This window comes from Arachis hypogaea, chromosome 5 (genome assembly GCF_003086295.3).
Source record: "Arachis hypogaea cultivar Tifrunner chromosome 5, arahy.Tifrunner.gnm2.J5K5, whole genome shotgun sequence".
Taxonomy (NCBI): domain Eukaryota; kingdom Viridiplantae; phylum Streptophyta; class Magnoliopsida; order Fabales; family Fabaceae; genus Arachis; species Arachis hypogaea.
The window spans coordinates 40,180,223-40,190,587 of record NC_092040.1 but is presented as its reverse complement, the minus strand read 5'-3'; positions in this window follow the sequence as shown (position 1 = coordinate 40,190,587).

Below are 10,365 nucleotides of genomic sequence, written 5' to 3'. Positions count from 1 at the left end.
ACAAGACTCAGAAATAGATATAAGATAAGACTAGTAGTAATAGAAAACAAAAATTCAAAAAAAAGCTCCTAATGATAGAGGTTATCACAGAGTTAGGACTCAATAACCTTGATTTTGAGAAGTGGATGCTCCCTCAATTTGAGGGGAGAACTTTTGGCGTTTCAACTCTTGAAGTTCACGCCCCTGCTTCTCTTGTTCCTTCATCAATTTGCAGAGCATGCAGTTCTGATTCTGCTGTTCTTCCTTAAGTTGCTCCATAGTTTCTTGCAACTTGGTGATAGATGCTTCTAGGCTGGCCCAGTAGTCAATTTCAGGAAATTCAGGGAGGAACTCCTGCGCCCTCTTTTTGATAGAGTTGTCTTGCATTTGTCCTTCCATTGACTTCTTGGTGATTGGATGTTCAATGGGTATGAATTCATCTACTCCCATCTTCACCCCAGTCTCTTTACAGAGCAAGGAGATCAAGCTTGGGTAAGCCAGTTTGGCTTCAGTGGAATTCTTATTTGCAATTGTGTAGATCTCATAAGCAATCAGATGATGAACCTCCACTTCTTTTCCAAGCATAATGCAATGAATCATCACTGCTCTCTTGATAGTGACCTCAGAACAGTTGCTAGTAGGCAATATGGAGCGCCCAATAAAGTCTAGCCAGCCTCTTGCAATTGGTTTGAGGTCTCCCCTCTTGAGTTCGTTTGGGACACCTTTTGAATTGGTTATCCACTTAGTTCCAGGGAGGCAAATGTCCTCTAGAACTTGATCCAACCCTTTATCTGCTCTCACCATTCTCTTATTAAAGGATTCAGGATCATCTTGCAGTTGAGGCAATTTGAAGACCTCTCTTATTTTGTCCAGATGGAAGTAGATAACTTTCCCTCTGACCATGGTTCTGTAGGTATGGAAAGCAGTTCCAGTCATTCTCTGCTTATCTGTCAACCACAGATTTGAGTAGAATTCCTGAACCATATTTCTTCCAACTTTTATCTCAGGATTGGTTAGAACTTCCCATCCTCTGTTTCGAATTTGCTCTTGGATCCCTGGATATTCATCTTCTTTTAGATCGAATTTGACTTCCGGGATCACTGACCTCAGACCCATTATTTTGTGATAATGGTCTTCATGTTCTTTGGTTAAGAACTTCTCTTGATTCCAAAGACTCTTTGGATTATTCTCTTTCTTGCCTCTTAAATTGGTTTGTTTTCCCTTAGGAGCCATGATCTTGATGAATCTTGGCTTAGTGATCACGGAAAAGCACACCAAACTTAGAGGTTTGCTTGTCCTCAAGCAAAAGAAAGGAAAGAGGGGAGAGAGGAGGAGAGCAAATTCGAATGGTGGGGAGAAAGAGGTGGCCGAACGTGTATTTATAAGGGAGGGGGAGAGATTTTCGAAAATTTTGAAGGAGATTTGAGAAAATATGGAGAGAATTTGAGAAAAATTTGAGTTTTGAAGAAGATTTGGGAAGGATTTGAGAGAGATTTGAAGAATGATTTTAATTTTTGAAAATTTGAAGGTGAATGATGAAAGTTTGAAATGTGTTTATGTAGAAAAGTATGGATCAAAAAAGGAAAGTTTGAAAAAATTTTAATCAGAAAGCAAAATCTCCGTCCCCCACCTTTCTGGCGTTAAACGCCCAGAATGGATACCATTCTGGGCGTTTAACGCCCATTTGTTGGCCATTGTTGGTGTTTAACGCCCAGCCAGGTACCCTGGCTGGCGTTAAACGCCAGAATTCCCTTTGTCACTGGGCGTTTTGCTAAACGCCCAGGATGCTGCATGCCTGGCGTTAAACGCCTAGAATGGTGCCAATTCTGGCGTTTAACGCCCAAAATGGCACCTTTACTGGCGTTAAACGCCCAGAATGGTGCCCATTCTGGCGTTTAACGCCCAAAGTACCCCTTACTGGCGTTTTTTCGCCAGCAAGCTCTTTTTCTCTGCTTTTTGCACTGAATCCTTCTGTAACTCTGTGAATTCCTTCAATTTTGATAATTTCCCTTGCAGAAACAAAACATATAACCTGCTAATGACTGGGTTGCCTCCCAGCAAGCACTTCTTTATTGTCTTTAGCTGGACCTTCACTGAGGATCATTCCAGCCTCAGTTTTGAGCATTCCTGCTCAAAATTGCTTTCAAGATAATGCTTGATCCTCTGTCCATTAATAATGAACTTCTTGTCAGAATCAGTATCCTGAAGCTCAACATATCCATATGGTGATACTCTTGTAATCACATACGGACCCCTCCAGCGGGATTTAAGTTTTCCTGGGAACAATCTGAGCCTAGAGTTGAAGAGTAGGACTTTTTGTCCTGGCTCAAAGACTCTGGATGACAACTTCTTGTCATGCCACTTCTTTGCCTTTTCCTTATAAATCTTTGCATTTTCAAAGGCACTGAGTCTAAACTCATCTAGCTCATTTAGCTGGAGTAATCTCTTTTCACTAGCTAACTTAGCATCCAGGTTTAGGAATCTGGTTGCCCAGTAGGCTTTATGTTCCAGTTCGACGGGTAGATGACAGGCCTTGCCATACACAAGTTGGTATGGTGAGGTTCCTATTGGAGTCTTGAATGTTGTTCTGTATGCCCACAGAGCATCATCCAAGCTCTTTGCCCAATCCTTTCTTCGGGCTATCACAGTCCGTTCTAGGATTCTTTTTAGCTCTCTGTTAGAGACTTCAGCTTACCCATTTGTCTGTGGATGATATGGGGTAGCCACTTTGTGACTAATTCCATATCGGACCATAGCAGAGTAAAGCTGTTTATTGCAGAAATGAGTACCCCCGTCACTGATTATGACTCTGGGAACACCAAATCTGCTGAAGATGTGTTTCTGGAGGAATTTCAGCACTGTCTTAGTATCATTAGTGGGTGTAGCAATTGCTTCTACCCATTTAGATACATAGTCCACTGCCACCAGAATGTAAGTGTTTGAGTATGATGGTGGGAATGGACCCATAAAGTCAATTCCCCATACATCAATCAACTCAATCTCTAAGATCCCTTGTTGAGGCATGGCGTATCCGTGAGGCAAGTTACCAGCTCTTTGGCAGCTGTCACAGTTACGCACAAACTCTCGGGCATCTCTATAGAGAGTAGGCCAGTAGAAGCCACATTGGAGGACCTTAGTGGCTGTTCGCTCACTTCCAAAATGTCCCCCATAATGTGATCCATGGCAATGCCACAGGATCCTTTGTGCTTCTTCTCTAGGTACACATCTGCGAATCATTCCGTCTGCACATCTCTTAAAGAGATATGGCTCATCCCATAGGTAGTACTTGGCATCTGAAATTAATTTCTTTCTTTGCACTCTGCTGTACTCCTGTGGTATGAACCTCACAGCTTTATAATTTGCAATATCTGCAAACCATGGAGCTTCCTGGATGGCAAATAGTTGCTCATCTGGGAAAGTCTCAGAGATCTCAGTAGCAGGGAGGGACGCCCCAGCTACTGGTTCTATCCGAGACAGATGATCAGCTACTTGGTTCTCTGTCCCTTTTCTGTCTCTTATTTCTATATCAAACTCTTGCAGAAGCAACACCCATCTTATAAGCTTGGGTTTTGAATCCTGCTTTGTGAGTAAGTACTTAAGAGCAGCATGGTCAGTGTACACAATCACCTTTGATCCCACTAGATAGGATCTAAATTTGTCAATGGCGTAGACCACTGCAAGTAACTCTTTTTCTGTGGTTGTGTAATTCTTCTGTGCATCATTTAGAACACGGCTGGCATAATAAATGACGTGCAGAAGCTTGTTATGCCTCTATCCCAACACTGCACCAATGGCATGGTCACTGGCATCACACATTAGTTCGAATGGCAATGTCCAGTCTGGTGTAGAGATGACTGGTGCTATGACCAGCTTGGCTTTCAGGGTCTTAAATGCCTGCAGACACTGTGTGTTAAACACAAATGGGGTGTCAGCAGCTAGCAGGTTGCTCAAAGGTTTTGCAAATTTCGAAAAATCTTTTATAAACCTTCTGTAGAATTCTGCATGCCCCAGAAAGCTTCTGATTGCCTTAACATTGGCAGGTGGTGGTAATTTTTCAATTACCTCTACCTTTGCCTTATCCACCTCTATTCCCCTGCTTGAAATTTTGTGTCCAAGGACAATTCCTTCAGTCACCATAAAGTGACATTTCTCCCAGTTTAAAACCAGGTTAGTCTCTTGGCATCTTTTCAGGACAAGTGCTAGGTGGTTAAGACAGGAGCTGAATGAGTCTCCATATACTGAGAAGTCATCCATGAAGACTTCCAGGAATTTCTCCACCATATCAGAGAATATGGATAGCATGCATCTCTGAAAGGTTGCAGGAGCATTACACAGACCAAAAGGCATCCTCCTGTAAGAAAACACGCCAGAAGGGCAAGTAAATGCTGTTTTCTCTTGGTCTTGAGGGTCTACTGCAATTTGGTTGTAACATGAATAGCCATCCAAAAAGCAGTAATAATCATGACCAGCTAGTCTTTCTAGCATTTGGTCTATGAATGGTAAAGGAAAATGATCCTTTCTGGTGGCTGTATTGAGCCTTCTGTAGTCAATATACATACGCCACCCTATGACTGTTCTTGTAGGAACCAGTTCATTTTTTTCATTATGAACTACTGTCATGCCTCCCTTTTTGGGGACAACTTGGACAGGGCTCACCCAGGGGCTATCAGAAATAGGATAAATAATCCCAGCCTCTAGTAATTTAGTGACCTCTTTCTGCACCACCTCCTTCATGGCTGGATTTAGCCGCCTTTGTGGTTGGACCACTGGTTTGGCATTATCCTCCAATAGGATCTTGTGCATGCATCTTGCTGGGCTAATGCCCTTAAGATCACTTATGGACCACCCAAGAGCTGTCTTATGTGTCCTTAGCACTTGAATCAGTGCTTCCTCTTCCTGTGGATTTAAAGCAGAGCTTATAATCACTGGAAAAGTGTCACCCTCTCCCAGAAATGCATACTTCAGGGATGGTGGTAGTGGTTTGAGTTCAGGTTTGGGAGGCTTATCCTCCTCCTGAGGAATTTTCAAAAATTCTTTTGTTTCCTCTGGTCCTTCCTGATCAGGTTGAACATCCTTGAAGATGTCCTCAAGTTCTGATTCTAGACTTTCAGTCATATTGACCTCTTCCACCAAAGAGTCAATAATGTCAGCGCCCATGCAGTCATTTGGTGTGTCTGGATGCTGCATGGCTTTTACAGCATTCAACTTGAACTCATCCTCATTGACTCTCAGGGTTACTTCCCCTTTTTGTACATCAATGAGAGTTCGTCCAGTTGCTCGGAAAGGTCTTCCTAGAATGAGAGTTGCACTCTTGTGCTCCTCCATTTCCAGCACCACAAAGTCAGTTGGAAAGGCAAATGGCCCAACCTTGACAATCATGTCCTCTATTATGCCTGATGGATATTTAATGGAGCCATCAGCAAGTTGGAGGCATATCCGGGTTGGTTTGACTTCTTCAGTCAACCCAAGCTTTCTGATAGTGGATGCAGGTATTAGATTGATGCTTGCTCCAAGATCACACAGGGCTGTCTTGGTGCAAGCACCTTCTAATGTGCATGGTATCATAAAGCTTCCTGGATCTTGAAGCTTTTCTGGTAAGCTTTTCAGAATGACTGCACTGCATTCTTCAGTGAGAAATACTTTTTCAGTTTCTCTACAATCCTTCTTATGACTTAAGATCTCTTTCATGAACTTAGCATAAGAAGGTATTTGCTCAAGTGCCTCTGCAAACGGAATCTTTATTTCAAGAGTCCTTAGATAGTCTGCAAAGCGGGCAAATTGCTTATCCTGCTCTGCTTGGCGGAGTTTCTGAGGATAAGGCATCTTGGCTTTATATTCTTCCACCTTAGTTGCTGCAGGTTTATTCCTTACAGAAGTGGTTGAAGAAGCCTTTTTAGAGGGATTACTATCAGCACTCTCAGGTGTTTGATCCTCCCTTAGCGTTTGAACGCCAGGATTGGGTGAAGATTGGGCGTTTAACGCCAACTTTTCTCCCTTTTCTGGCGTTTGAACGCCAGAACTGGGCAGGGAATGGGCGTTTAACGCCAGCTTTCCCCCCTTTTCTGGCGTTTGAACGCCAAAAGTATTCCTCTCTGGGCTCTTACTGTCCTCAGAGGGATTTTGGACAGTGGTTTGGTCATCCTCTGTCAATTGTTCCTTATTTGGCTTTTTGCTACTTTGAGCAGTGTTATTCAATGTCTCCCCACTCCTTAGTTGAACTGCTTGGCCTTTTTCTGTTATCTGTTTAGATAGCTGCTGTTTTGCCTGATTCAACTGCGATTCTATGTTCTTGTTAGCAATTTTAGTTTCTTGGAGCATCTCTTTAAATTCTGCTAACTGTTTTGTCATCATGTGTAATTGCTGATTAAGCTCAATCATCTGTTCTTGAGGATTAGGATCAATGGCTACTGCCATAACTTCATCTTTTGTAGAGAACTCATTGCTAGAGTACAAATATTAATTTCTAGCAACAGTATCTATAAGCTCTTGAGCCTCTTCAATTGTCTTCCTCATGTGTATAGATCCACCAGCTGAGTGGTCTAAAGACATCTGAGCTTTTTTTGTAAGCCCATAGTAGAAGATGTCTAGCTGTACCCACTCTGAAAATATTTCAGAGGGACATTTTCTTAGCATACCTCTATGCCTCTCCCAGGCATTATAAAGGGATTCATTATCCTCTTGTTTAAAGCCTTGGATGTCCAGCCTTAGCTGTGTCATCCTTTTTGGAGGGTAAAATTGATTCAGAAATTTGTCTGATAACTGTTTCCATGTCTTTATGCTTGTTGTAGGTTGGTTATTCAACCACCTCTTAGCTTGATCTTTTACAGCAAATGGAAACAGTAATAGTCTGTAGACATCCTGATCCACCTCTTTATCACGTACTGTGTCAGCAATTTGTAAGAACTGTGCCAGAAACTCAGTGGGTTCTTCCTGTGGAAGACCGGAATACTGGCAATTTTGCTACACCATGATAATGAGTTGAGGATTTAGCTCAAAGCTGCTTGCTTTGATGGGAGGTATACAGATGCTACTCCCATATGCAGCTGTAATGGGGTTAGCATATGACCCCAGAGTCCTTCTGGACTGCTCAATTCCACTTAGGTCCATGATGGAGAAAGGGAATATGATATGAATTCACAAGTGAAGTAAATTGTTTTTTTTTTAATTGACCGAAAATAATAAAATAAAACAAATGGAAAATAAAATCAAATTTCGAAAACTAAAAGAAAATAAGATCAAGGTAAATTGAAAACTAAATCAATTAGTTAATTAAAAAGATTTTGGAATTAGCAATTGAAAATATATGATTGAAAATTATTTTGAAAAAAATTTGATTTTTTTTAAATGAGGAAAGAGAAAAACAACAAAAATGACACCAAACTTAAAATTTTTAGAAAGTCAAACACAAATTTTCGAAAATTTTAAAGGAGAAACACAAAGAAGACACCAAACTTAGAATTTTTAAAGAACAAGAAAGAACTAAGAACATGCAAATTCGAAAAATTAAAAGAAAACAAAAGCATGCAATTGACACCAAACTTAAAATATGAAACTAAACTCAAATAATAGACTCTAAACCAACAAAAATAAAACAGTCCTAATCTAAGCAACAAGATAGACCGTTGGTGCACGAAATTGCAATCACACTTTTGCAACCCCGCACAACTAACCAGCAAGTGCACTGGGTCGTCCAAGTAATACCTTACGTGAGTAAGGGTCGATCCCACTGGGTCGTCCAAGTGAATTTTAACTAAAAACTAATAAAAATATACTAAAAACTAACTAGATCATACCAAAAACATACTAAAAACAATGCCAAAAAGCGTATAAATTATCCGCTCATCACAACACCAAACTTAAATTGTTGCTTGTCCCCAAGCAACTGAAAATCAAAATAGGATAAAAAGAAGAGAATATACTATAGACTCCAAAATATCAAGAAAACTTAGCTCCAATTAGATGAGCGGGACTAGTAGCTTTTTGCCTCCGAACAGTTTTGGCATCTCACTCTATCCTTTGAAGTTCAAAATGATTAGCATCTATAGGAACTCAGAAATCAGATAGTGTTATTGATTCTCCTAGTTAAGTATAATGATTCTTGAACATAGCTAGTGTATGAGTCTTGGCTGTGGCCCAAAGCACTCTGTTTTCCAGTATTACCACCGGATACATACATGCCACAGACACATAATTGGGTGAACCTTTTCAGATTGTGACCCAACTTTGCTAGAGTCCCCAATTAGAGGTGTCCAGGGTTCTTAAGCACACTCTTTTTGCCTTGGATCACAAATTTATTTCTTTATTTTTCTTTCTCTTTCTTTCTTCTCTCTTTTTTTTTTGAAATTTTTTTTTGTATCCACTGCTTTTTCTTGCTTCAAGAATCAATTAAATGATTTTTTAGATCCTCAATAACAGTTCTCTTTTTCCTCATCCTTTCAAGAGCTAACAATTTTTAACATTCTCAAAACAACAAATTCAAGATACATATGCACTGTTCAGACATTCATTCAGAAAACAAAAAGTATTGTCACCACATCAAACTAATTCAACTAGTTTCAAGGATAAATTTCGAACTCCTGTACTTCTTGTTCTTTTGTGATTAAAGCATTTTTCATTTAAGAGAGGTGATGGATTCATAGGACATTCATAGCTTTAAGACATGAATTTTAAATTCTATTAATTATGAATTAAAAACAAGACTCAAAAATAGATATAAGATTAAACTAGAAAATAAAAATAGAAAACAAAAATTTAAATAGGCTCCTAATAATAGAGGTTTTCACAGAGTTAGGACTCAACAACCTTGATTTTGAGAAGTGGATGCTCCCTCAACTTGAGATGAAAGCTTTTGGCGTTTCAACTCTTGGAGTTCACGCCCCTGCTTCTCTTGTTCCTTCAGCAATTTGCAGAGTATGCAGTTCTGATTCTGCTGTTCTTTCTTCAGTTGCTCCATAGTTTCTTGTAACTTGATGATAGATGCTTCTAGGCTGGTCCAGTAGTCAATTTTAGGAAATTCAGGGAGGAACTCCTGCGCCCTCCTTTTGATAGAGTTGTCTTGCATTTGTCCTTCCATTGACTTCTTGGTGATTGGATGTTCAATGGGTATGAATTCATCTACTCCCATCTTTACCCCAGCCTCTTTACAGAGCAAGGAGATCAAGCTTGGGTAAGCCAATTTGGCTTCAGTAGAATTTTTATTTGCAATTGTGTAGATCTCACAAGCAATCACATGATGAACCTCCACTTCTTTTCCAAGCATAATGCAATGAATCATCACTGCTCTCTTGATAGTGACCTCAGAACGGTTGCTAGTGGGCAATACGGAACGCCCAATAAAGTCTAGCCAACCTCTTGCAATTGGTTTGAGGTCTTCCCTCTTGAGTTGGTTTGGGACACCCTTTGAATTGGTTATCCACTTAGTTCCAGGGAGGCATATGTCCTCTAGAACTTGATCCAACCCTTTATCTGCTCTCACCATTCTCCTATTAAAGGATTCAGGATCATCCTGCAGTTGAGGCAATTTGAAGATTTCTCTTATTTTGTCCAAATGGAAGTACATAACTTTCCCTCTGACCATGGTTCTGTAGGTATGGTAAGCAGTTCCAGTCATTCTCTGCTTATCTGTTAGCCACAGATTTGAGTAGAATTCCTGAACCATATTCCTTCCAACCTTTATCTCAGGATTGGTTAGAACTTCCCATCCTCTGTTTCGAATTTGCTCTTGGATCCCCGGATATTCATCTTCTTTCAGATCAAATTTAACTTCCGGGATCACTGACCTCAGACCCATTATTTTGTGATAATGGTCTTCATGTTCTTTGGTTAAGAACTTCTCTTGATTCCAAAGATTCTTTGGATTATTCTCTTTCTTTCCTCTTAAATTGGTTTGTTTTCCCTTAGGAGCCATGATCTTGATGAATCTTGGCTTAGTGATCACGGAAAAGCACACCAAACTTAGAGGTTTGCTTGTCCTCAAGCAAAAGAAAGGAAAGAAGAGAGAGAGAGGAGGAGCAAATTCGAATGGTGTGGGGCAATGAGGGGGCTGAACGTGTATTTATAAAGTGGAGAGGAGAGATTTCGAAAAAAAGAAAAATTTGAAAGGAGATTTTAGAAGATATGGAAAGAATTTGAGAGAAGGGTGAGTTTTTGAACAAGATTTGGGATTGATTTGAGAGATTTGAAGAGTGATTTTAGATTTTTGAAGATTTGAAAGTGAATGATGAAAGGTTGAGATGTATTTATGTAGAAAAGTATGGGTAAGAAAAGGAAAATTTGAAAAAAAATTTGATTGGAAATCAAAATCTTGGTTCCCTACCTTTCTGGCGTTAAACGCCCAGAATGGCACCCATTCTGGCGTTTAACGCCCATTTGTTGCCCATTGTGGGC